General features: G+C 37.8%; 1 long non-coding RNA gene across 1 annotated transcript in view; it reads left to right on the top strand.

The window, feature by feature from the left end:
* The window catches only part of LOC103240661 (uncharacterized), a 54930-nt gene extending 27500 nt beyond the window's left edge, over window positions 1–27430 (top strand). The window contains exon 3 of the long non-coding RNA XR_500072.3: window positions 38–27430. This is a non-coding gene — a long non-coding RNA (uncharacterized lncRNA). The remainder of the gene's footprint in view (window positions 1–37) is intronic.
* The last annotated feature ends 568 nt before the right edge of the window (window positions 27431–27998 follow it).

Below are 27998 nucleotides of genomic sequence, written 5' to 3'. Positions count from 1 at the left end.
TCTTTCCACTCTTGTGTCGTTGTTATTTCCTTTTTAGCACCCGGCAGGAGTTGAAGCTGCCCACTTGACTCTATGCCTGGTCCCTGTCCCGGAATGATGCTGTTTATCATGACTTCAGAAGGTACAGAGAGTAACCTAAATTATCCTGTTATTAAAGTAATAGATAAACCTAGAGGCTACTCCACAATGAACATTCCATTAGCTCAAAAAACCCACTGTGCTCCATAAAACTGATCTTGTTGGCTATCTGGGCTTGTTTATTGTTATGGGATTTAAGGCAACTTTGAAGATCTGACTTTGATTCACTAGAGAAATTTCTGTTTTATATTCTTTCCAAGTACACTAACTTAAATTCTTCTGATTTTGATTTTGTTCATGCCTTGTACTCTATCTTCATTGGATTTGATCTTTCTGATAACTATCAGAAATAGCCCCGGGTATATTTGAAAGCAGACATTCCATCAATTCTCACAGAAAATTGCATAAGAAAAAAAAAAAAAAACACTTGGGAAAGCAGTAGCCTACACATACCTGGGTTTAGAGGGCATCTTTTGCCGTCAACTTTGTAGTTCTAAGTATTCTTCTGTTATACACATACCTCCTGTGAATGGCAGCCAGACTTTCCTTACTTCGGTGTGCATATTTACTGGAAGCAGAAAAGCGGTTTCTTGACATATGTTGCCTATTTGCTAAACTACACAATGACCACCGTTTGGTTCTACATGGACCCTTGAGATTCAGGCTGGTTAATGCAGAGCTGAAAGCATATACCCTGATACTTTACCTGATAGCAACTGAAGGTATCATTCATTAATTTATTCAATATTTATTTATGGGGTGCCTTTTCTAGGTCGGATACCATGGGAGGACCTATGATGCAAAGATGAACTAGACAGGTACATGTTTGTTCCAAGGAAGTTATAGTTTATCCACATAGACATGAAGCAGGGGATTATACTAGTGATAATTTAGTTACTCTTGTGGTAGTGGTATGAAGTTAAAAAGCTAGTGCATAATGAGAAAATATAATAAGAAGCCCCAACCTCATTGGAGATGGTGAGTTGCAGGGAGGAGTGAGAGTGGGAAGTGTTCAGAACAGCTTCCCAGAATGGGTATTATTTACTCTAGGGGTTGAAAAATAAGTAGGAAACAGCAAGGCGGAGAGAGGAGTTAGCAGCTCCACAAATGTGAGAATAACGAATGCTCAGAAAACCTACATTGTTATGATAAAATCTCAGTTATGCTTATCTAATCCTATATTTATTCTGTCACTGATACTAAGTGAGAAGGACTGTATGATCTGTAAAATCTGTTTAACCTGGTCAGAATAAATTATGAAGAACGAGAGTGGTGTTAAGGAAACTCTGAAGGTCAGGAGATGAGGCAGAGATTATAAATGTTTGTAAGAAAAAACTTCCTGTTATAGATATCCCGTGAGGGTTCTAACCCATTCCAAACAGAATTATTTACACTAAACAAATGAATTTTTTTGGATATAGTTGTTGACATATGTGGATTATAATATAATTTAGCACTATAGATCAAATTGAACCTAATATATTATCCAACTATAACAAAATACGTAGCATTTTGGGTGTTTAATAATGTAACTATTGCATTCTCTATATGTCTAAAATAATATAAGAAAGAAAAACAGAAAGAAGGAAAGTCAGATACAAAGGAAAGTCAGACAGAAGGAAAGAAATAAGCAAGATGGGTAGATTTAACATTTTATGAAAAATGTGTTTTAAATCAAGTAACGTCATTTTTAATTCTCCCACTGAAAGTTAAATACTCATTAAGAACTGGAATCATTTTACATTGACAAGAACAATAAACATATATTAACTGGAAAATAATGTGTACTTTTCTCTAGCCCTCACTTTGTAGCTACTAACCCTTTAGGTGAATCCAAAATACAGTTCCTATGTAAAATTCACTTGTGTTGCCTCTCAATTATGGATGCCTTACCCGACTTAAGGGCCAAGAGAGTGAAAAGGAAAATAGTATTGTAGTTGCAGTCAAATGTCGGCTAGAGCTGCAGTCATCTGAGCTAACTACTTTACTTATGTTATTGAACTTCATGATAATGGCAACTTCTTTTTTTTTACATGTGGGAAAACCAAAGGTCAGAGAGATTAACTAATTTGCTGAACATTTGAGCTAGAATTCAAATGCAGTCCAAAGCCCATTTTATATCTTCTAAATTAAAGAAAAAAATGTTTTTCCCCCTGGAGAAAGACTGCCTGATTTTCTTTATTATTTGGGGATTAGTGGCTGTCTATAAAATTCTGGAAGGTCTCATAAAGGTAAACTTACATCTGGTGTGTGGTTCAAAGAGAATTTTCTTAACTAGACGGTAAAATGTTCCTTCAAAGGGCTGAGCATAGAAACATTGCTAATGACTTTTTGTTCATATTTCCTCTTAAATTTTTATTTTATTACAATTATAAATATGTTTATTCTAGAAAATTAGAAATACATAAGTGCACAAAGAAAACCTCAACATGTCAAAGATAACCATTAAAAAAATTGATAACATTTTATCCTATCCTATTTCCTTTGAATACATATTTCTAAAGATGTATTAGATACTAAATGTAAAAGTTTGTATTATCTTTCACTTAATACCACAAGACTTTTTATCTATTGCCAGAAACTGTTTATAAATATAACTTTTAATTTGTGCATATTGTTTCATTGTATAACTTAGAAATATGGGAAATACTTTATAAATCAATTCTTATGACTTATGTTTAGAACTATTAAAGGAAATATAAAGTATAATTAGATTTAATATTTTCTTTGAGTGAAACCCTTCTAAAAATAATTAACTTGTTTCAGATTAGGTCATTTGCCAAATGGGTTGAATTTGCAGCAAACCTCCTCAGTCAGGCTGTGTATCTTTCATCCATGTTTTTGGAGAAAATTTTGCCTTTCAATTCTTTTTTTTTTTGGAACGGAGTCTCGCTCTGTCGCCCAGGCTGGAGTGCAGTGCCTTGGTCTTGGCTCACTGCATGCTCTGCCTTCTGGGTTCACGCCATTCTCCTGCCTCAGCCTCCCGAGTAGCTGGGACTACAGGTGACCGACGCCACGCCCGGCTAATTTTTTTTTTGTATTTTTAGTAGAGACGGGGTTTCACCATGTTAGCCAGGATGGTCTTGATCTCCTGACCTCGCGATCCAACCGCCTTGGCCTCCCAAAGTGCTGGGATTACAGGTATGAGCCACTGCGCCTGGCCATAACTTTCAATTCTTTAAACTTTACTGTGATTTGGGACAAGGCATTGCTCATTTTTTTCTGCTTCTTAAGATATATTGGGAAGCAATGCTTTTTATTTTTTGCTTTTTGCTTCCATAAAGCAAATAATTCAGTGATTATATTAACGGAAAATAAGAAGCATATCGTTTTCTTGACTTATAATCAGCAAATATTTTATCCAGGAATACCTGAAGCATTAAGATCCATTTCATATATATAGTTCTACCTATAGTCTGACATTTCCTTAACTGGCTACTGAGTAAAAGCTTGGATTCTAGAATAAGACAGCCTGGTTCTACCACCTAGGCATTGTGTGAATTTGAGCAAGTTACTCAAACTCTGACCTTATCTCCTCGCCTGTAATGTAAGTATAACAACCATTAGCTACCTCTGAGGGATCCTGTGAGGATTAAGTTAATACATGGAAAGGATTTCAAATAGCACCTGGTATTCCATAAGTGCACAATAAATATCAACTATTATTATTGTATGATGCCCTTATCTTTCGTTTGGTAATGAAAATTTTGTTATACTGATCTTTGGTTAACACACCATTTTCAGATTAAAGCCTGAGCCAGTCTGTAATGCCTTTGAGGGCACAGAATTTATATCCCTCAGATGGGCTATTCGTTGTTTAGCTCAGTACCTGGTGTTGGGTGACTATTTCTAGATGTTTCTTTCTGAGATTACTCTTAGGCTGAGTTGCTAATTTGATTATCTACAATACGATTTTAGCTTCTGGGACTCACTGTAATGGTGCAGAGACATCCCTTGAGTAATGGAGCTGATTCTCTAGCAGAACTGATTCTCCAGCAAAACTTCTGCCGGGCCCTATCTCCACCTGGGGGGAAAGGGGAAAGCATGAACTAAGGACAAGGATTATGCTAGTCTGGTTGGGGTAAAGGCTTTGTTATGGGGAAGGTGCGGTAGGGATTACGACTAGATGATAGAGGACCTTGACACTGCATGGGCAAAGCCATTGGATTCTGTTCTTTACAGTATGGAGAAAAATAAGGGAAAAGAGGGGCATCTTTCCGTAGGACCCAGAGTCTGAGTCCAATCTGTTTATACTCACAAGTCTCCTGATTCTTGTATTTTTAAATTTGATTCATTTCTTTCTGAGTTGCAGTATGTTGGAGGGCATTGTTTTCACATTTCCGCTAATAACCAAGAGGCCTGGTCATTGAGGAAAAAATGTGGGGGGCAGATAGTTCTTCTACAGTCCTGAAGTCATCATATACAGATGGTGGCCTCTTTTGTTCCTGTAGTGTTGGCCTTGGCCCCCAATGATTTTTTGTAAAATTTCTGTTCTTTAGGAGCCCCCACAATTGAGACTTGACTGTTACAGACACATGATTATGTAGATGATCATTATTCAATCCTTTAAGGATAGAAAATGTTATTTTTATGAGTAGTTATTTGCTAGGCTATACATACTACATACACATGCAAAACAGGTGCTCTGTATTTTCTAAGTACTGTCGTCAGAATCCCTGAGAGTTGTGCCTAGCAGTAAGTGGCCATAGTAGTCTAAAAGGTTAATTATTTTATCAGCTAAAGAAGTTCTCAAGCATCTTCCAGAACAGACATGTCCATATGACAATCTTGTTGGATAATGACGGGAAACATTTCCATTAATAATATAGTGTGGGAACTGGGAGGCAACTGAAATGAGGTTAAAGGATAAGGACAAAATGCCAGAAGGACGTAGTTAATCGAAAGGCTATCTAATTTTTATTGTGTTTGCAACAAATTCTGTGGAGATTTTATAAACCATCTCAGACAGAAAATGGCAGAAATTAATTATATCCAGCTCTGTATTTTCACAGTTTGTTCATGCCCTCTTTTTAGCCCTTCCATGTCATGTTACAATTTCATATCATGTCAATCAAGTTATATCTGTCTTCCCTACTAGATTGCTGATCCTTTACCTTGGAGATGGACCACTTGTTTTGTGGTCCCCAGCACCTGACATAAGAATGGCACATAGTAAGTGCTAAAATGCCTGATTCTTGCTGATTGAGAATCTGTACTTATGAAAGTTGATATAAAATAATAGATGTTTGCCACCAGTCAGTAGTGGCAGCAGCTTAAAAGAAAACAATCCTCATAACAGAGAGTCTGCTTTAGAGACTGAGTATTCCACAGGGGCATGGTCAGCAGTGACGGGGGCTGAAACTGACATGTGATCTATTCTCTGTGACTAAGAAGTAGATCTACTAGGTTACATCCACAAATTATGTCATGTGGCATTTTGGTGAAAAGTATGTATAAATGACATAAGAGGCTGACACAGGCTTAGGAGTGGATCAGGACTGCTCTTCCCATGGAGACTGACTGAGTTCCTTCACGAGACAGCAAAGAGGCAGCAGTTGGAGTAGAAATCGGCTGCAGCTTTGTCCCATGTCCAGAATTCCTGGGGTCCCTAGAACTACTAAATACAGGGTAGCGCTCTGCTGTCGCTGGACTGGACTGGAGGTGGTCTGGGAAGCCCACGTGAAAATGCTCCCCCAGGAGTTCTTGCCTCAGCTCATTCCTGTCATTCCACACATACTCTCGGACTCAGACAGTCTTTGGGTCCTGCCCTGCTCCATGGCGTGAGAATACATGTCCTGCCTACAGTTGTGCCCTGGGGTTAGGTATAGAAAACCTGTTGCAGGCAATGATAGGCAAAGGAAAGGGAACTAATCATTATAGCATGCTCTAACAGACTCAAACTGAGATTCACTCACATTCTGTCCACCATTTCCATCTTCACCACCAGCTCTAGTCTTATCCACCATCACCCATATGTTAATGGTGCTTGCTATGTGCTTAGGTGCTGTGTGATGTTCTTGATGGAGATTGCTGCATTGAATCCCGACAGGGACCTTGTGGAGGAGAAGGACCCCATCCATACCTCTAGGATCATGGCAAAATTGGTCGAGTCCAGAGAGCAAGTGTTCTATCAAAGAATAAAAAATTAGGCTGGGCGTGGTGGCTTATGCCTGTAATCCCAGCACTTTGGGAGGCTGAGGCGGGTGGATCACTTGAGGCTAGGAGTTTGAGACCAGCTGGCTATCAAGGTGAAACCCTGTCTCTACTAAAACTACAAAAATTAGCATGGTGTGGTAGCACATACCTGTAATCCCAGCTACTTGGGAGGCTGAAGGATGAGAATCACTTGAACCCGGAGGCAGAGGTTGCAATGAGCCATAATTGCACCACTGCAGTCCAGCCTGGGCCACAGGGTGAGACTCTGTCTCAAAAAAACAAAAACAAAAACAAAAACAAAACAACAACAACAAAAAAACCCAAAACCCAAAATTAATTAATTAAGAAACAATCTAGAATGGCCTACTCTTTGTACAGCTGGATGCTAATGGCAGAGTGCACTCTCGAAGCTCACTTGAGGTTTAGAAAGCAATGTAGCAGTAAGGGACATTTAAGCAGGAGAAAAATCTTATGATTTATGTGTTTTCCTCTTTTCATTTAAAAAGTGCAGATGCTGATAAGGATAAAAACCACACAAGCAAACTCTGGTCCAAAATGTCATTTTACTTCAGTCTCTTTAGTGTTATACAGTGTGGTTGCAAGATATGCTGAAATGGAAATTTAATGCTACTGTATCCTGAGATGTATTTACATGGTATTTTTGTAGTCTGTGCATGTACCTTCTGCTTATTACCAAATAAGCTGTATATTCATCATTGTTGGTTCAATCTAAGACTGATACTGACATTGAAAAGATGAAGCAAGATTGTATCTCAGAGTAAAAACATGCAGGGAAGAAAATGGAAACTCAGAAGTAAATACTGATATCTGTGAATAAAGAAGCAATTTTCAGTTTGCTTTACATGATTCTTAAGGATTGTATCATGTTTATATCTGTGTATGTTATTTATCACTACAAAACTCGTGAATGCTTGTTTAATACCTTCAGATAAAGGTGCAGTTTTAGTGAGGACTTGATTCTTCCAGAAAAGCAAAGAATAATAAGAAAAAAACCCAAACAAACAAATGCATCAAATGACTGCCTGTATTGATTGCAAATAGCTTTTTTCCTCAAAAGAAGGTTTCTGGTTGTTGCAAACCTAGTATCAAAGGAGTGATTTGTTCAGAGCTGTCATTTGTGGAATTTGCCTCTAAATTATGGGCTAAAGATATGTCAGGACATGAATAGAAATATTCTCTTCCTGAGAAACACATATTCATGTTCCATGTGTGATTTGAAACATGCCTATTTGCCCCATAGGTTCTTAATTTTCCTCCATTAACCTCTTCAACTTTTTGTCTCAGATTTACAAAGAAATGAAATAGAACTGAATTTTATATGAAAATGGTAGGAATTTCTTTCTTTCTTTTTCAGAGGTGAATTTTTTTTTTTTTTTTTTTCCCCCAGAGAGCTTTGCTGCCATCTGTATCTTTGGGCTTCACCTAGCTGATAAACAGCTCATGGATTATACAAACGTCACTGCATTTCCATTACTTACCCTCGACAAATTACAGCCTGCCAATAGAACTGCCATAGCGGAGAGCAGGCATTTGGTTTTAAACTGTCTTCTTTTTCTTAAATCCTTAAAACAAGACCATGATTCTTCATATTCAGTGGAAATAGAAAATGCTCAGGCTCAATGCACACAAGGAAATTGCAACCTCGCTCTCTCCCTCCCCGCCCCCTTTCGTTTGAAAGCGACTCTTTACTGCATTGCAGTCCTGCAGAGCTCTCAGGGAGCCGGAACCACAGGCTGTGGGTGGAACTGCACGACGAGCCCAGCCGCCTCTTTTATAGGCAAACCACAGATTCTCGCTGGAGGTCATCTTTTACATTGTATTTCGATTTTATAGAGCCGCTTTCGATAAAGAGAATACAGACACATTGCTGAGATGTGTGCAGCATGACAGTTTTATAAAAAGAAAAGAAAAACCCAAAGGTTATTGAGTTACCTACCAGTCTCATTCAATGCTGCATTTTGGAAGAGGTAGTGGGACAAAGAAAAGTTCTCATTTCAATATGTGATGGTAGATACGAGAAGCTGTTTTGGCCTGATTGATTTGGTAATTTTTCTTGAAGAAAATATTTAATAAAAGAGAATGTGTTAGCTATTCTGCTCCCTTTCTTCCTCTCAAAATTTAATTTTTGTTTTTTACCTGGTCTGTTTCTGACAATGTGCATTAGTAAGATATTCTTCCACTCTGCTTGGGTTTTCAGGATTGTGGGGTGGGCTGTTTCTCCATCTGGACCCCAGAGGGAAGCCTAATATCACATTTTCCAGGCTATTGAAGGAGGAGAGGCTTATCCTGGTTATGGGGAAGTTTCCCTGGGTTGGTGTCTCCTGCACCCATGTCACCTAGGCAGCCCAGCAAACCCTTGTCACCTGGGTGAGGGTGTATGACTGCACTGGGCCCCCTTCAATGGGGCTGTGCAAAGAAGGATGAATTGCCTAGGTGCAGGGACCTTAGTTAAGTCCTTTTACTCTCTGAGCCTTAGTTTCCTTGACTAAATAATTTGGATATTAAATATGAACCCACTTATCACCCAAAGGTTATTGTGAAAATTAAAAGCGTGTGGGACAATGCACGTGAAATACCTTCTGTCACAGAATGATCTCATCGAATAGCATTTTTTGAGTTATTTTTGCTGTTATTTGAGGAAATGAATGTTCCTCTCCTTACTTACCACACTGAATATATGTGAACCTCTTGTGTAGGCTGGCTCTGCATTCTGAAATTCTTCTTTCTAGCAGGTATCAGAAGGGTAAATAAAATATGTGGTTTGTTGCCTGTCCCACCTGCTAGGTGTGAACTACAGGAGGTGAAGCACAGCATCATTTTGTTTAGCAGAACTGTTTTCTTGTAGCCCAATGCCAGCACATGCTAGGCATTCAGCAAGTATTTGTGGAGTGAACTCAGAAAGTTCGTGAATCGTGAGTGTCAGGATGCCTTCTGTTTTGTTCCTCCACTTTCCCTTTCCTGTAAAGGCTGCCTTACCTTTACTACGGTAAGGGATTGGGAAGATGTACAGATATTTTGGGCAAGTTTGAGATATTGTCTGAAATAGCCTAATGATTTTGCATTTCACCAAAATATTCCCCAGTTCCACTATGGTTTGATTTTCTTAGCACCGACTTTCCTTTCAGGAAAGCAGGCCAAATGTCTGTAGTAAATCATGTGATTTTAAAAAATGCTTCAAGGAATTAAATAATTGAGTGTTTTTATACTCGTTCATTGAAACTAGACCTCTGGCTAAAAACGCTTGTTTCCTTGCTGACTTCTCATCTGAAGCTAGTTCAAGTGAAGCCTAGATTGTTTTTGAAGGTTACAATTAACCTCAAGTCATGAATGTGAGAAGAAAATGATACAAATGTTCATTTAATTTCTGTGCAAGCTTAGAACTTCTGGGGACCTGTGTAATAGACTGTGGTCTATAAGTGTAGGACATTTATGATTTGACGGATTTAAAAAGTAATTGTTTTCACTAATATGAGATTATGTTGAAATCTTAATAAAGTATACAACTTTTATGAACTGTGGAACTGCTGTAATGTTTTGAAAGTTGTTCCTTTTTCTGCGTTTCACTGACTGTGTGATACTGTGGAGAGCCTTGTGAGTTTTATATTTGGATATATAAAACTCAGATAATATGTAACACTTTTTAGCTGCCTGTTTGAAGGGCTGTAGAGCGAAAAAGACATGATACTTTGCCGCTTTATTGCAAACGTTAAATGTAGCCAAATGAATGACATCTCCTTTGTAGCACCCAGAAACAAGGCGTGGTAGGGTAACATTCTGTGTTGAAGGATGGTTAATGGGTTGGCTAATAACCTGGGCCCCTCCAGGCACAGGGTGAACCCCACTGTTAGTGTGGTCACTCCATCCAGAGACCAGGAAGGATTTGAAGACCGGGAGAGTTTCTTTAACTCAGGTTTAAGCCAATAAAGGCATTGATTGAGAATGATTGAATGTATAATGTGGAATATGAGTTGCGTAGACTTTATTTTACTGTTGGCTTATGTGTAATCATATTAAACAAAAATAACAAATGGTATACCAGTGCACTTAGCTATTCATTCCTGGTTCTTCCTGATAAGAAATTGATGCCTCATAATTTTGTATCTCTAATGATGATGCGAATTGTTTCTGTTCTGGTCTGGTTCCAGTTTCTCCTGTTTGGTAGTTCAGCTTCTCTGCATTCTCTTCTCTCTGTGGCATTCTGTTCTTTTTCCATTCATTTGTGCTGGAATCAGAATTTTCTTGTTATTAGAACTCTTTTCACTAATTGCAAAGAATTTTCATCGTCTGTATCAGCAGTTACCCTAAGTCTAGATTTGATCTCTTGTGACTTCGTCATCTGTATTGCTTCCATGGGTTACTTCCTCTAACATACTACAAAGTGTTTGTACCCATTATTATTTGAATATAACTTTTCTAACTATTTTCCCAATTCTTCATTTTCTCCACTTCCATTTGAGTCATTCCCTTGTTTACCTTTGTGCTAAAGTGGAGAGGGGTTTATGAATTCTTAGACTTTTTGGTAGGAAGAGTAATTTCTACACTGAGTTTGAGCTGACAATGGGTTTCTTCATTGGGCAGACATATAGATACCATTACACTTTGGCATAATTATGTTTCACTGTTTATTAAGGGATTATATAACATGTCTGCCAGTCACAAAAGCTTCAAAAATCTCATCAGTCAAGATACATATATTCATTCTGTATATAATATTTCCATGGAAATAGTGAACATAGGTAAGTTCAATATTTTGCTTTGTCCATGAATATAGATTTTTCACAATGTGTGAAAATGTGTGGTTTTTAAAATGCTTTACTATTTTGGAGAATTTTGTTCAAGAAATAACTGCTTTTGCTGCCTTTCTGTGATCAAAAATAGATGTTGATATACAGAGACTTTGAAAGGCCGTGGTCTAAATGAGAATACAAATATGTTGTGCTCGTGTTAGAATCCTGACTCTTTTGCTTTAATATGGTCTCTAGAACTATAAAATAGGCTTAATGTCAGAAGTCAATTGAGAACACATGTTCTGTTAATTGTGTGTTTATGAATAGACTCTAAATTAAATGTTAGATTTTTTTCTCCAATTGCCCATCTTAAATTGAAAGTCAAAGAGCAGTTTTTAAAAAAAACTTTTATTTTGAAATAATTTTAGATTTACAGAAGCCTTGCAAATACAGTACAAAATTTTTGTATTCCCTTCACCCAGCTTCACCCAATGGTAACATCTTACATAATAATGGTGTATTTATCAAACAAAGAAATTAACATTGGTACAATACTGTTAATTAAATGACAGACTTTATTTGGATTTTACAAGTTTTTCCTTCTGTAAAGGACAGGCTTTAAAATCATTTTTACTGATAGAATATAGAAAGAATCATTTTATTAAAAAATTCAATAAAATTGTACCTTTAAGAGATTTGACAGTCTAATGTACATAAATTTTGAGTAGCTTCTCAGAGAATGTTAATGATGCATTTAAATAATTTTATAAGATGAAATATATAAAAATATTGACATCTTAATTTTGATGTACAGAATTGATTATTCTAACCAGTGTAATGAATACAGTATCATTTATATGAATATTTTTTCAAATGAATGCAGTTTTGCTTTTCTTAAAAATTTGGCAGTGAGGATACAAGGAAATTTCTATAGCAATTTCTCCTTTCATTCTGCAGTCTTTAAATTCAGTGACTCTCACAAGCTTTTTCTTGTAAACTTAATAAATTTTGCACATTGTGGAAAATACTGCCAGTTTTGAGAAAAGCTGAAATAATTTTTATTTTTAAGAGTACATAAAAGGAACAACCAACAATCTGATGAATAAAAAAAGATAAATTCAATAGTTGGGAGGGCCAAGCGTGGTGGCTCACAGTTGTAATCCCAGCACTTTGGAGGCTGAGGTGGGCAGATCACCTGAGTTCGAGACCAGCCTGGCCGACATGGCGAAACCCCCATCTGTACTAAAAATACAAAAAAATTAGCCGGGCATGGTGGGCACCTGTAATCCCAGCTACTTGGGAGGCTAGGAATCGCTTGAACCCAGGAAGCAGAGGTTGCAGTGAACCAAGATTGCACCACTGCACTCCAGCCTGGGCAACAAGAGCAAAACTCTGTTTCAAACAAAACAAAACAAAACAAAACAAAACAAAACAAAACAAAACAAAACAACCTTCTAAAAAACCAAAGGTCTGGGAGGAAATAATGTATTATTTAATTTCATTTTCTTCATAAAAAGTCATATGAGCCCTGGAACCCATCTTTTTAAAAATTGTATTTGATTGCTTAGTAGCATTAATACATATAAAAAGATCACCATCTCTGCCTCACTTTGCGCTTTGGTGCTCCTTTGTGCTTGGTACAGGCATGATACCTTGAGATCACTGACTTTTCAAATGTTCTGTTTTCATAAATACCTGAGCACTAGGCTCAGTAGAACATAAAGCAACTATGTAAAGCTTTAAAAAAAAAAAAGAAAAATGAATTTCTAACTCTAAAAATCTCCTAATGACTCAATATATGAGGGAGTTGGAGGTTTAGTGTTTGGGGCTTCTGGTAAAATTTGAGGCTTTGCTCTCACCTTTTAACTACAAAGCAAATGCTATATAGCAATGTTGATATTAAAGTGAAATTTATATATATATATGTGTGTGTGTATATATATATTTAAAATACTTCCCAAACTTTAACCCTAGGAGAAACATGGTGATTTTCAATAAGAGAGAGATTTAAAATGTAAATGCTCAAAAGGATTCTCAGCAAGGTAAAAGTGAGGGTTATCAGTGCAAATCTAATGGGCATAGATTAAAAAGTAAATGCCTGAACTTTTATTGAATCTGGCAAAGGAAACTTTAAAATTGAAATTAGATTTCTTCTTTTGTAGATAAAATATATCAAGGAGAAGTTTACAGGAAAAGCATGTTTTTCCATTGCTTCCCACAAAGTTTCATTTGTGAAGGTAAATTTTAAACGATGGCAAGGATGATCGGTGTTGTTAGAGCCAAATTCTAATTTAGGTATTCTTACTTGGCATTCAGTGATTTCACAGCAGAGAGTTTGGCCTTAAATCTATAGCTGTTCCCGGAATGGAAGCCTATTTACAAGAACTGTTGATTATGAAAGGTTGGCTTATATATTGATTTTTATGTAGGCCAGTGTTGTGGAAAGATTTAAACAAAGAGCTGGAAGCAGGGGAGTTCTCCAAGGCTTCTCTCCTTTGGATTGGCTCTGTTGGACTGGTTCCCCTCACAGTGAGGCCACGGGGCAAGGGAGGAATGCTTTCCAAGGTCTTTTAAATGTACTTTTTGTTTTTATATTTGGAAGTTCTCCGTGGTACAGAACTGCCTGTTTGAATTTACAAAGGCTGATATCACTGGTGTTGCTGTGGTCAAGAAGACCTACTGTGTAATGCCTTGTTGCTGATAGCCAGTGACAGGTGTTATATAGGGGCTGTCTCTTTTGATTAGTATTGTATTTATTTTGGGATGGTAGGAGCAACCTTGTACAGGTGCTGGAGAAATTCCTTAGCTTTTCAACAATAAGCAAGCAGGGTTGTCTTAGTCCATTTTCTGTTGCTTATAATAGAATACCTGAAACAGGGTAATTTATAAAGAGAAGGAATGTATTTCTTGCAGATATGGTGGCTAAGTGCAAGATCGAGGTGGGTACGCGTGGTGAGGGCCTTCTTGCTGGTGGGGACTCTCTGCAGAGTCCTGAGCCAGTGCAGGGCATCACATGGAGAGGGGGCTGAGTGTGCTCTTCATGTCTCTCTTCCTGTTCTTATAAAGGACGAGTCCCATTCCCACGATAACCCATTAATCCATTAATGCATTAACCCATGAATGGACTAATCCATTCTTGAGGGCTCTATTCACCTCTTAAAGGGCCACCTCTCAACCTGTCAATACTGCCACACTGGGGATTAAGTTTCAAGGTGGATTTTAGAGGGGGCGTTCAAACCACAGCAAGCATGTTATTCATTTACATGCTTATAAGAATAGCTCCTTTTTGGTTCACCTGAACTTAAATTTATATTACAAATATGATGGTGTTTAATCCAAAAGTAATTCAGTTTGAATTACAAACTCTTAATGATAGTAATTGGTTTCATTCTCTTTCCTGGTATTAGTTGGGAGCTTATCATATTTTATTTGCTTCTCTGAGTGGTAAAGTCAAGTTGGGAACTTCAGGGGACCACCAAGAAAGAGCTGCTGCTGGAGAGATTGGCTGTAACACTCTGGGGCAGTGGCAGGATGGGGATTTGGTTCCCTTCTTTAGGTGGAGAGGGTGTGGTATCCCTTGGTTGCTTGAGCTTAGCGATGCCCAAACTAACCCCAGAAAAGAAGATCATCAAGATCTGACTGGTTAAGCAAATAATTAAAATTATAGACAATAGTCAGTTTGCTAGGGTTTTACCATGTGATACTGTTATGGGATTATATTAGGAATGAAATAGAATTTAATGACCTACTATTGTTATTATTCTGTAACTTGCCACCTTTGTTCCCAGTCCCACCTTGGTCCCAACCTTCAGCAGATCCTCAAGGAAGCATGGGAGAGACAGAATTTTACCCTATCAGCAGGACCTGGGGGAAAGCATAAAACACCAAAAGGATGAAACCATAACTTGAAAGTACTTTCAAGTGTATATTAGTTGTCTGTTGCACTGTAACATGTTACTCCAAAACTTAGCAGCTTAAAGCAACAAACATCTGTTATCTCACTGCATGGGTCAGGAATCCAGATGTGGCTTAGTAGGTACACCTGCCTCAGTTTCTCTCATGAGGCTGCTATCAAAGTACTGACTGGAAATGCAGTGCCGTCTAAAGTTAAACTGGGAGAAGATTCACTTCCAAACTCACTTAAGTGGTTGTTTAATGGGATTCAGTCTGATGTGGTTTGGCTGTGTCCGCACTCATATCTCACCTTGAATTGTAATAATCCCTGTGTGTCAAGGGCGGGGCCAGGTGGAGATAATTGAATCCCGGGGGCAGTTTCCCTCATACTGTTCTTGTGATAGTGAATAAATCTCACGAGATCTGATGGTTTTATAGATGGGAGTTCCCTTGCACAAGCTCTCTTGCCTACTGCCATGTAAGATATGTCTTTGCTTCTCCTTTGCCTTTCACCATGATTGTGAGGCCTCCCCAGCCATGTGGAACTGTGAGTCCATTCAACTTCTTTCGTTTATAAATTACCCAGTCTTGGGTATGTCTTTATTAGCAGCATGAGAACAGACTCATACACAGTCATTCCTCAATTTCTTGCCACATGGGCCTCTCTGGAAGGCAGCTCATAGCATGGCATCTGACTTCTCTGAGAGAAGCCACATTTTCTGTCTTTTATTTATTGAATCTGTCTCTAGGTCTAACCCACCCTTAGGAAAGTCAATTATATAAGGGAATACCAGGAGGAGGGGATCCCTGGGGGTCATCTTAGGCTGAACACTGCAGTAATCTACAGCTTGTCCTATTTCAAAAGAAAATGGAACGATTAGTTTACATAAGTTATCTATGTAAAAGTCACTAATTAAGAAAGTGTCGTGTCTGAAGTAAGGTTATTGGGGGAAATATGGCTAAATCTAGTGGAGTATGTGCTTATAATTGTGCTTGAACTATTTCTATCCCTTTCAGTAAGCAGTTTTCCCTGTTTTCTCCTTCCCCAAGGTCTAGGGCCTGATCTTTAGTCTGAATTCTGGGTCTCCAACCCATTGTATTCTTCCTTCCCCCTTATAATCTATTTTCTCTTCTTTTTCTTTGTTTTACACAGTTCTATAAGGTATTGGGAAAAAAATCTGAGAAATTAATTTGGAATGAGATTTTAGCAAATTACAATTTTTAAAAATGCTTTCACTCCCCAGGTCATAATTATAATTTGGGATGAACTTTCCTTATGAGTACCTGATTGTTCAAGTTTTAATTACTTCAGTGTCACCTCCTCAGAGTGGTGTTTTTTAACCATCCTCCTCAAATAGTTCCCCTATCCCTCTCCCATTTCTCTCTACACCATTCAGTTTATTAACTTCCTAGTGCTTCCTATTATTTGAGATTGTCTAGTTCATTTCTGTTTATCTATTGTCTATCTCTGCTCAGTATAATTTAAGCTCCATAAAGGTAAGGATATAGTCTCTTTTGTTTGTATTATATCATCAGTGCTTAGAACAGTGCCAAGCCCATAGTAGAGAGTCAAGAAATATTTGTTATGTGAATAAATATGGAATTTCAAGAACTGAAGCAGGAATAGGGAGAACCATTTTTGGTTAGGAAAGCCTTTAGGTACTCTTATCACATCTGTCTCTTTCAACCTTGTACTGGGTTTGTTTGACTCAAATAGTTCAAGAGTGGACAATAACGTGGTTGGCTGATATCACTGGACCCTTGGGTCTGGCAAGGTCATCTGCAACATGGTGCTAATAATAGCTACTCTCTTTGTAATCAGGAGGCTCATAAAGGTATACTTAGAACACCTTTCAGTTTTAAAGGCTATGAACCTATGAATATTTTTTTTACCACCACCACCACCACCACCGCTGCCACCACCACCACCACCGCTGCCACCACCACCACCACTAACAACAACAAAAGGACAATCAAAAAGAAAATAAAAGGAAAAAAGGCAATGTATAGCTTTGGCAGAAGGAGCCACTTAACCTTTGCCATCTAAGTGTCTTCTGTTTGTACGGTGATGGCTCTGGCTCTCAGATGTGATGACAGTATTCTGGGGACCCTTGAATAATTGTGAGACAACATGGAAAATGTCAGAGAATACAAGCAAATCATAAAAAAACATATTTCAATAAATCTGTGGAAGACAATTGCTTAAGATTGAGATTAAAAAAAAAAAAATCAGTGAGGATGGTCCTGCCCTGAACAGAATGGCAATTAAAAAAAAAAAACCAACAACTTATTATTTTCTTGCTTTGGTTTCATTTTCACCCAATGTGGAGCGTGACTTGATTGTTGTGTATTGTGGTTTAATACAGCTCATCATCGTGCTTCTTTTCCATAGCAGCAAAGTGGGCTGAAAGCTTGAGGGATTTCTTCTGCATTAATTCCCCAGATCTCATTCCTGGTCAGCACCGTGCAGCTCATTTCCATTAAGCAGATAGTCCTCCTTTCTCTTCTTTGCTTCCAGACTCATAATTCTGTGCTTATCTGCACTGAACTTCATTTGCATTTATTAGCTGGGTAGGTACTTGAAATATCTAAAACCCTTTTATCTGCCTGCTTTGTTTCTCATTATTTGCTGTCTCTTCCAATTTAGTATTAACTGCAAACTTGAAATGTTTCTTCTGAAACTGTTGTTCAAATTCTTTGCATACCAATGTAGCGCCTGGAACTGATGTCTGCAGGGATCCCAGTCAATAACCTGGTTCTGTCTTGAAAAGCTGTAACTTCTCACATTTTACTTTTCTCACTTGACTGACTGAGTGAACTGTTTATGTAGATTCGTGTAGTTCTCTGTTGAACATTTGAACTCTTGAGCTTCCCTACTGTGGTAGACCGTGTGCTAAGGCACACAGCAATGAACAAGAGAGGGGCTTCTTGCCCTCATGGAGTGCATAGCCTCTTCAGTGTAGAGAACTGTGTATGTTGTCCGTATTATTTTGTCCTCCACTCAATTCCCCCAATTTTCTTGAATTGCACTTTGTTAATGCTTTGGGACTTCACTGAAGAATATTATACAGAATGACATTATGCAACTCAGGATTATTTAAAAGATACTGTTTATTTCATTTTTTTCTTCACAAAGACTTATGGGAGAAATTTCTTTCAGATTTCAGCATCAGGAATGTTTCTCCTGAACCACTCATTTGTTTTAATATTACACTGTAATTCAAGAATAAATTATACCTGTTTTCTGTGAGTTTAAAAACAAATTTGTAACCTGCTCCTAGAAAACACACCAGATCTCATTATGGAGCTTATAATACTAACTTCACAGGGGTTTTGGCCTGTCTCTTTTTGACTTTCCTATTTTTGCCCCACTTCACAATCTCCATCTTCCAACATTGTATGATTCCTTTATTGGCTTTAAGAAAACTAATGTCATTTTAAGTATTTATTCAAACTGTCTTAAACCCTTTCTGTAACAAAATAGGGTATAAGTAAATAGATGACTTATATGAACTTGGAGTGGGATGTGTTCAAGTTTGAGACCTGGGTTCACATTACTTACCCTTCCCAAACTGCTGTTCTGGGATGGGCCTGGACTGCATGAATAACTGTATAAAGTTGAACAAGTCATTTGACCTCCCTAAGTATTAGGGGTTTCGTGTGCAAATGGAAAGTATTTGCTTGATTAGACTTGTAGTGTTGTCCTCAGCATTAACATTTTGTGTTTGTACAACAGATTTGTAATTGTGCCATCAACATGCCTACTTTTCATCTTAGAATCTAGTTGCCTTCTTAGTGGAGTTTTAGTTGTTGGGTGCCTGATGCTGGGTTGCAGAGAGACTCAATTCAGGAATTTGAGCCTACTAAGTAATACTGAGCAGCAAACCAGCAGTGAGGCTTCTCAGTGATAAGGACTAAAGCAAGGGCAGGCTTCAAGGGCCACCCAAAGGAGGGACCAAACTCAGACTTCAGGAGTTAGGGAAGACATGGGAAGATGGAGAGATGAGTAGCATTTAGAAGGGCAGGAAGGAGTTAGGAAGACATTTTTGGCTCCTGGAAACTGCATTTTCCAGCATGCTGAGATATGAACAACTAGTTTATATTGATGGCAGAAGTAGAAATTTTGTTCCTTTAGAGATTGGAGATGGTGGGAGGTAAGACTGTAGAGTCAGTAGAGACTGGATGTTGAAGGGTTGTCTCTGCTGAGATATTTGGATCTCACTCTAAAGATTATGGTGATCCGCCAGAGAATTTTATATGAGGTGAGGAGTGGTAGGCAGATTTGAAATTTAGCAAGACATCCTCTTATATGAGTATAGATGATAGATTCTAGAGGTTTGAAGGGCTATAAGGTTACTTATGTTGGGCTAACCCAGGTAATTTGAAATATAACAATAATAACAATAATAATTGTAGTAGCTAATATTTATTGAATATATATTAAGTGCCAGTTGCCTTATAGGTATGGTCTTATTTAATCCTTGCATTATCTTTATTATTCCATTTACAGATAAGAAAACTGAAGCTGGAAAGTTTAAGTAACTTGTCCAAGGCCATATAGCTGGCAAAGGGTGGAGCCAGCATAATCATCTCTACATCTTACTTTTAACTACAACCATGTACTGATTTGAGTTTAGGAGAGAGGTCTGGGATGGACATGTGCATTTGGCCTATTATATTGGTTGATGACATGAATGAAGATGGAAGCCTGGTGATATGGTTTGACTCAGTGTCCCCACCCAAATCTCATCTCGAATTGCAATCCCCACATGTTGAGGGAGAGACCTGGTGGGAGTGATTGGATCATTGGGGTGGTTTTCCCCATGCTCTTCTCATGATAGTGAGGAAATTCTCACAAGATCTGATGGTTTTAAAATAGCAGTTTCCTGTGGACTTTCTCTCTTTCCTGCTGTCATGTAAGATGTGCCTTGCTTCCTCTTTGCCTTTCTACATGATTGTACGTTTCCTGAGGCCTCCCCAGCCATGTGGAGTCGTGAGTCAATTAAACCTCCTTTCTTTATAAATTACCCAGTCTCAGGTAGTATTTTTTTTTTTTTTTGAGATGGAGTCTCATTCTGTCTTCCAGGCTGGAGTGCAGTGGCACAATCTCGGCTCATTGCAACCTCCACTTCCTGGGTTCAAGTGATTCTTGTGTCTCAGCCTCCTGAGTAGCTGGTACTACAGATGCACACCACCATGCCTGGCTAATTTTTAGTATTTTTAGTACAGACGGGGTTTCGCTGTGTTGGCCAGGATGGTCTTGAATTCCCGACCTCAGTTGATCTGCCTGCCTCAAGCCTCCAAAAATGCCGGGATTACAAGCATGAGCCACTGCACCCAGCCAGGCAGTATCTTTATAGCAGTGTGAGAATGGACTAATACACCCAGGAATCACCAACATACTGGAACCCACTGGAGTAAGAGGGGGCTGTGAATGAGGTTAAGAAATAGAGGAGATATAGGAAGAAAGAAAACCAAGAGAGACAGTATCATGTAGTGCTCAGGGACACTGTTGCCACCAGATACTAGCTATGTCATTGATGGCAATCTGTTTATTGTGTCTGAGCCTTCTGTGTTTTTCCTTGTAAAATGGGGATAATATTACTTTTTTCCTTTTTTAAATAGTGGGTGTATATTTTATACGAGATGCTTTGATACAGGCATGCAATGTGTAATAATCACATCATGAAAAATTGGGTATCCATCCCCTCAACCATTTATCCTTTGCATTACCAACAATCCAATTGTACTTATTTAGTTATTTTAAAATGTGCAATTAAATTATTATCGACACATGTTGTGCTATCAAATGTTAGGTCTTATTCTTTCTAACTATATTTTTTGTACCAATTAACCATCCTTACTTCCCTCTACCTCCCCATTACTCTTCCCAGCCTCTGGCAACTGGGGATAATATTATTTTAAAAACTTCTCTGAAGTAATTAATACAGATATCATTTATCAATCTGTTCTATATCTCACAGGAAGTGTTCAGTAAATGGTGGCTGCTGTTATTACTTCAAAGCAGAAAACAACAAAAGAGAGAGTTTTAAGAAGAGAGTAGCCACCACTTTCAAATGCTGCAAGAAAGTAGGTAGGCACGGGGGACAGTATAGCATATGTGTTAGAAACAAAAAGAACAGAGTCCAGAAGTTTTAATAACTATGAAAACAGCAGGAAAATGTTTCCCTCAGTCATGCATCTGCTATTAATTTTACATTACAGAGAACAAATATCCCTGGTATCAGTTTTCTTCAAAATCAATCACAGTGAATTCTATGAATTATGAATGCCAATACAAATGAAATGAAATGTCGATCATTTATAATTACTTGAAAATAACATTGCATTGAAAAAGTTTTAAGACACCTTATCATTTAGAACATTAAAACATACTGTACACTGATGACAAATGAGGGACTTTGGCAAATGACAAAAGAGAGTGTAATTTAAGATTTAAACTTTCCTATCCTCCAATCCGCACTTCCTGGTGTCATTTTTACAGAAGCAAGAGAGGCTCAGGAACCCCAAAATCAGAGAGGCCTTTAGATTTGAGTGGCTATTTTTCCCTTTATTGAGTCCTTGATGTTGGACAATTTCCTTTACCTCCTTGACACAAATTTTCTCGTCTGTGAAATCTGAAGGATGCATTTTGGATTTGATATAAAATCTCTCAGTATTAAAATCATGGCAAGTACTAAAAAGTCACCATGGGCTAAACAAATCATGCTGTGGGCAGAATTTGGTTTCCATACCACCAATTTGAAATCTCTGGCTCACATAGATTTTCAATATAAATCTGAAATTTTAGTTAGAAAGGATTGGGAGCACTCACTCTATGCTTGGCCCACAAAACTGCCAGGCTGACCAGAGGTTAGAGGAAGTTTTAGTCAAAGGTTTTGACCTTAATGGAGTTAAAATATTCTTGGAAAGATAAAATTTACCATTGGGAAACTCAGAATTCAGTGTTTTGGAAGAGTGGAATTATAAGGGGGTTGGAGATTAGTTAACCCAAATACCTCTTCTTATAGCTAAGAAATCTAAATCCGAGAAAGACCAAATTCACAAGGCTAGTGAGTAGCAGAGCTCATTCTTGAACAAGACTTTCTGAGTCCTAGTAAAGGTCTCTTTCTGGTCCTCCAGGTTGCACTCCACCCCCAGAGCTAGGCACGATAAGGCCAGCTCTGGGAGTCTGGGGAAAAAAAGCAAACGAGAACTACTACTGCAATTAGAACCAACGAATTGCCCCTTCCAGGTTGAAGTACTCTTCTGAATGCTGGCAGAAATAGGGAGCAAATTGGAAAGAACAAGCAAGATTCTTTTTCTCTCCCAGTCCTTCCCTTAATTCCCTTTATTGGTAGAGCCCACCTGGCAAGGCAGCCATAGGATTTGCAGAGCCCAATTCTAGTGCTACAAAGCCAAGTTGAGAAGAATGAAGGTGAGGCTTAGAGACAAAGTTTTCAATAATCAGCCCAATCAGCGTAGTGGGCAGCAGTGAGGAGCTTGCCTGGGGTGGGAGCCTCATGTGCAGCCATGGTGGGAGATCAGGCTGTAGAGCTTGGCTGGGACAGGTGTGGACAATTTAGAATGTTGGGAAGTGCCGTTTAGACTTGGATTTCATGAGGGACTTATAGACTAGTAAGAAAGGTGGCATTCTGAGTCGTGATTGTATTTTACTCATTCAGTTGGGTTGTCTTGACAAAGCTGTTTTTCTGTTTAAGTGACTAGATGGATAAATAGATGCTAGTTTTAAGAGAATGGATCTTTCTCAGGAATCAATTGAAGGAAGCACTAACAAGTCAAGTCTTGAAGCATGCAAGGAAGGCTTTATATAGCAGAAAGGCATAGCCAGAATTTACAAGGCAGAATTTAGCTACAATCTCCTATTACTCTACACATTGACATGTACACTTTCTCCACTTGTCTGTCGGCTTCCAAAGGGAAGAATTATCTCACATTTTACTTTTGTGTCTGCTTGGCGCAGAAGATTGTCTGAAACACCAAAAGTCCTAAATAAGTGTTAAGTAGTTCGACTTACATAGTGTTTTGTGAAACATAAGATCTCTACGACACAGCTCTGTATCTATCCAGATAAGAATCAGTCTCACTTTAGCTAATGTGAATTTATCATTGGCAGCATAAATAGATTGGATGCAATGCCATATACCAATCAAAATGTGGCAGGCTTCACAAAAGTGTCTTGAATTAATTAGCTTTTGCTGGAAATCTTTCTGTGTATCAAACACTCCTCAAAACTCAATGGTTTTGGGAATAAATAAGGGTTTATTTTTCCTCATGTTACATGTCAGTGACTGTATGTCAATGTCTTAGCTCTGTGCTTCAGCTCTGATCCAGGTTGGTGGTCAGATTTTGATTGATCTGCTCCACACACTGTATTAATTTTAGGACCAAGATAAAGGAGAAGCCCCTGTTTGGAACAAGAACCCATTCTCATAACAGTGGAGAACAGCCAGACTGAGCCAAATCAAACCACAAGGGGACACTGACAAAATTGTCTCAGAATTAGCACATGTCCCATTTGTCAAAGCAAGTCATGTTGTCAAATCACAGAGCAGGAAAGTTTATTTATCTTACTGGGTGTAGGAAGGAAAGAATGTTTGCACTCAATAATACCATCTTCCAGACTGGCTAGGCTGTGCTGCCCAGTTGTTTGGTTAAACATTAGTGTAGGTGTTGCTGTGAAGGTATTTTGTACGTATGATTCATATTTACAATCATTTGACTTTAAGTAAAGGAGATTGTTCTGGTTAATGTGGGTGGGTCTTATCCAATCAACTGAAGGTCTTAGAGCAAAAGTTGAGGTTTCTTGGAGAAGAATTCTGCCTCGAAATTGTGATATAGAAATCCTGCCCAAATTTCTAACTTGCCAACCTGCCTACAGATTTTAGACTGGCCAGCTCTCCCCACCCCCCGCCCCCCTCTCTCTCTCTTGGGTTCTATTTCTCTGGAGAACCCTGATGGTTACTCTCATAAGTTTAGGTATGCTTTTTTTCTGTTTGCCCAGTTTAAAGCAGAAGCAAAGTATAATCAATAATATTTCTCTTGTACTAGGATCACTTACCTTTAGAGAGTGAAATTTTAGTCATAACAGAATCAAGGATAGAGAAAATAGGCCAGATCCTGACCTAGGCTTAGGTATCAAAGCAGAGTGGAGAACGAGGTAGTTAGTAAATGTGTAAGCTCGGTGAAAAAGTCACCAGTTCTGAGCTGCAATCCGCTAGTAGGAACATGCTACAAACCTAAAAACCAAATATCTGAACTTGTGAATACTATTCTGATTATACTATTACAATACTATTAGTTCCCATCAAACCAAATTCGTATTTAATGAAGTAATATTAGGGTACCTTCGGATAATGACAGGTCAGGAGATCTGCCCTGTTCATCTCCTCTTGGTGCCTGACACTGTGAATGGGCCTTTTGTTTATATATTCATTAATTTATTGTTGAATCAATTAATATTCATTGAGCATTGTTATGTGCAAGGCACTGTCCTAAGGCTGGAGATAGTACATAGAAAATACACAGTTCCTTCTTTCATGGAGCTGATATTCTAGTGGAAGAGTTAGACATGTGACAATTGCACACATTATTAATTGCTGCAGAAAAAGTGGAGATGGCTGGGCCAGAGATGAGTTTCAGGCAGAGGGAATATGTGGAAAGCACCAGAGACAGAGCATGATATACTTTCTTTGAGGCACAGAAAACAGGCAGGTGCAGCTGGAGTTCATAGAACCGGAATGGAGGGGTGAGGAGTGAGGATGCAGGGCTGGCAAGAGCTTTGTTAGGCTCTGTGGACCCAGTAGGGACTGTTGTCTGTATCCTATGGCAACAAGAAAACCATTGCAGGATGTTAAGCAGGGGTGTGAAGTGTTTGTTAAGGAATGAATTAATTAGTGAGTAGGGGTTGTTTGAGTTACAGATATGGTAATTGTATTAAGCAACACAGGGAGACTGCAACTTTTGATGATTCTATACAATTGTCTAAATTTTTGAGAATTTTTTTTCCTGGTAGAATATAGTGTGTGTATACATAGCATAGTGGAGATATATGTCATATCTATATCTATGTAGACACTTATTTGTTGTTTTTGGCCTACTTCCAATAAACAGAAAGTCCTATATGAGCAAAAACAGAGGTCAAATTTATGATTTATCAAACATGAAGAATAGTACCACTAATCATAAATAAGGACCAATTATTAAAGAAACACAAGTTTAAATTTTTAGGAAAGTTTGATAACGAGGAAGAGTTTTTTTTCCAAAGCAATGATACAGATTTAATTATTGCAAATTAATAATGCAAGTAAGGATTCTTCTTTACCCAGCTTTATTGAGATACAACTGACCAATAAAAATGGTATATATTTAATGTATACAACGAGATGTTTGGGTATGCATATACATTATAAAATGATTACCACAATCAAACCAATTAACATATCCATCATCATGCAAGGATTCTTAAAAATCTTCTTCAAGGCTGTCAATTTTATTATAAATATTATAAGTCAACATAATGTCTGTACACCGTTCATAATGGATGGTTGAATCACATACAGTTATAGCTAATCAAAAACCATTACAAATGTATTTACTCTCCTTAAACACTTTCATATTTCATTACAAATGGCCGATTGAACACTTCCACATCCATTACAGTATTATATTTCCATTCAATTTACTATTAAGATTTCTTGAACAGCTACTGTGTAATAGTAGCTATTGTGCAGTATAAATATTTCATCACCTCTCTATGGTAATCCATTTCTCATTTGCTTGCCAAAAGTTATAAAGTGCTTATTAAACATTGATAAATAATATTAAAGCACATGATATGAAATATTGTCTTGCAAATCAGCTTATTGGTAAACCTTGAAGTTAGTGATACTTTAATCTGTATTATTCAGTCTTCATAATTCATTATAAACAATGATTATTGCTATGTCATTTGATTGTGGAGAAATGGATCATTGTCAGAGACAGTGTCACCAACTTGAGCAATTTTCTTATTATACAGAGTTAATTAGGTGTGTGCCTGTTAGCCTCTGAGGGAGGGCAAGGAGGGCAATGCTCTTTTCCATCTAGTCCTTTATTAGAATCATAGGGAATCTTCAGGCTTACTCTGGGCAGCTTTCACTATACATTTTCTTTATTTTGAGCCTCTTTTTTTGCCAAGTTGGGCATCATCCTGTTCAGTATTTCCAAAGCTGGTGGCTTAGACATTCTGCTCTGATTTGAGAGAGACATTTAACCATTTGTGGTAGGTCAAAATCCTGGACAAGAAAAAAAAAATCTGTTATATGTTATAGTTAATAGAATCACAGAATGTTACAGTGAAAGATAACTTTAAGAATCATTTAATGTGATAAATTTGTGTAGCAATGTTCCCACATTCCCCTTCCATGGCAGACGTTGCTAATTGAACACAGCACTCTTTCTGGCTGCATCTGGATTCAATTTGAAGTTGAAATACAGTCCTCCAGGCTCCTGGTATTAGTTTACTATCAGTGGGAAGTTAGGTGAAGTCTCTTTTCTGTCCTGGACCATGTCCAGCATCTCACTTTACAGGAAAGGAAGTGGATGTTCATAGAAGTGAAATGACTTGGCCAAAGTCACTCTTCTGGTTAGAGACGTAGCTGGGGTCCAAGCCCTTGTCTCCCAACTCCAGAACTAGCATTCAGCCTTTCATCATTGATAAAGCTTTTCTTACCTTCTACTTTTCCCTTCCTTAGGCCTTTCCAAATGACAATCTTTGTTTTCTTATGCAATTTCAATGGTGGAAATCATTCTTAGTTTCCTGAATTGCTTGAATTGTGTTGTCACTTTTGCTCCCATTTTTTTTTTTACTCCCAAACTTGGTGTTTTTTAGAGGAGGCTGTAGATGAATTATGGATGTTTAGCAATACCTATGGTAGGAGAAATATTTCTTCGTGTATTAAATGCATACATACCTGATATAAAAGTATGTAAGATGTCAATTTTATGTTACTACTTTTAGCACTAGAGCCACTTAATTCCAAATTCAAATTCATTTTCTAATGAACAATTGAATGAAGGTTTTGCTTTAATTAGTGAAAATATTTTAGGAAAGACAAGTGTGATAATTGTCTTGTTTATTTACAAGAACAAGGATGATAGGTAATATATAATTCCCTGAGAAAAATATGAGACTTTAGGGAGAAAGATGCTACCTTATCTTTAGTGGAGGATAATGAAGAAACCACTCTGATTTATTTCAATAGATGCCCAGTATGGTACCAACATTATGAGTCCTGAGAATTGTAATGGGCCTCTTATTAAAAATCACATTAACCCTCTATTGACTTTAATGACTTTTGTCTTTTGTAAGTTGGTATTCTTTCTTTATTCCGTATGGGACTCATTACCCTGAGGGAAAGTTAATAAGTTCTTTTCCAGACCTTCTTTGCCATGAAGCCTTGTTAAATTCCAAGACTAATAGGAAATGAATTGAGCCAATAAAAAGATACTTTAACACTTAAAAAACTGAAAAAAAAAAAAAAAAACGAAAAGGCAATTGGCAATAGCATTAAAGAATAACCTTAAACATTAGCTTCAGAGTTCATAATGATCTAGTTTTTTAAATATATAATCTGCTTGTCTTGATGATGTATGCATACTTCTACCTTATCTATATTAACTCCATGATTAACTATTTGGAATAACATTCATGGTAACTGGGAGCTAAGAGGTTGCTTGTCAGTTAGCACAAAGTGCTGGTAATTAGCTTCCTAAAGCACCTCTACTGTTCGGTAAAAAATAGGCTCGATAAATTTATACCATGTCATATGGTATGACAGAAGCTCATCCATCCTCTGATTTCAAACAAGGTTTTAGAAACAGGTTGAGTTTCTTGAGAAATATAACCCCAAATTGACATTTATATAAGACCAATTCATTTTATAACAGTGATGACTCACTTTGAAAAGGATGTATAGTAACAAACTTAGCAGGTATTTTGAGCTGACTAGAAGTGCAAATTCTTGTAATTTGACATTGTTTCCAGGAACTCTTGGGAAAGTGAAGTCTAAGTCACAGGAGGCCTAGGGACTTTCAGTTGCTATTTGTGGATGCCTGTGG

This window comes from Chlorocebus sabaeus, chromosome 13, assembly GCF_047675955.1.
Source record: "Chlorocebus sabaeus isolate Y175 chromosome 13, mChlSab1.0.hap1, whole genome shotgun sequence".
In the NCBI taxonomy this organism is placed as follows: domain Eukaryota; kingdom Metazoa; phylum Chordata; class Mammalia; order Primates; family Cercopithecidae; genus Chlorocebus; species Chlorocebus sabaeus.
This window is presented reverse-complemented; position numbering and strand designations above follow the sequence as displayed.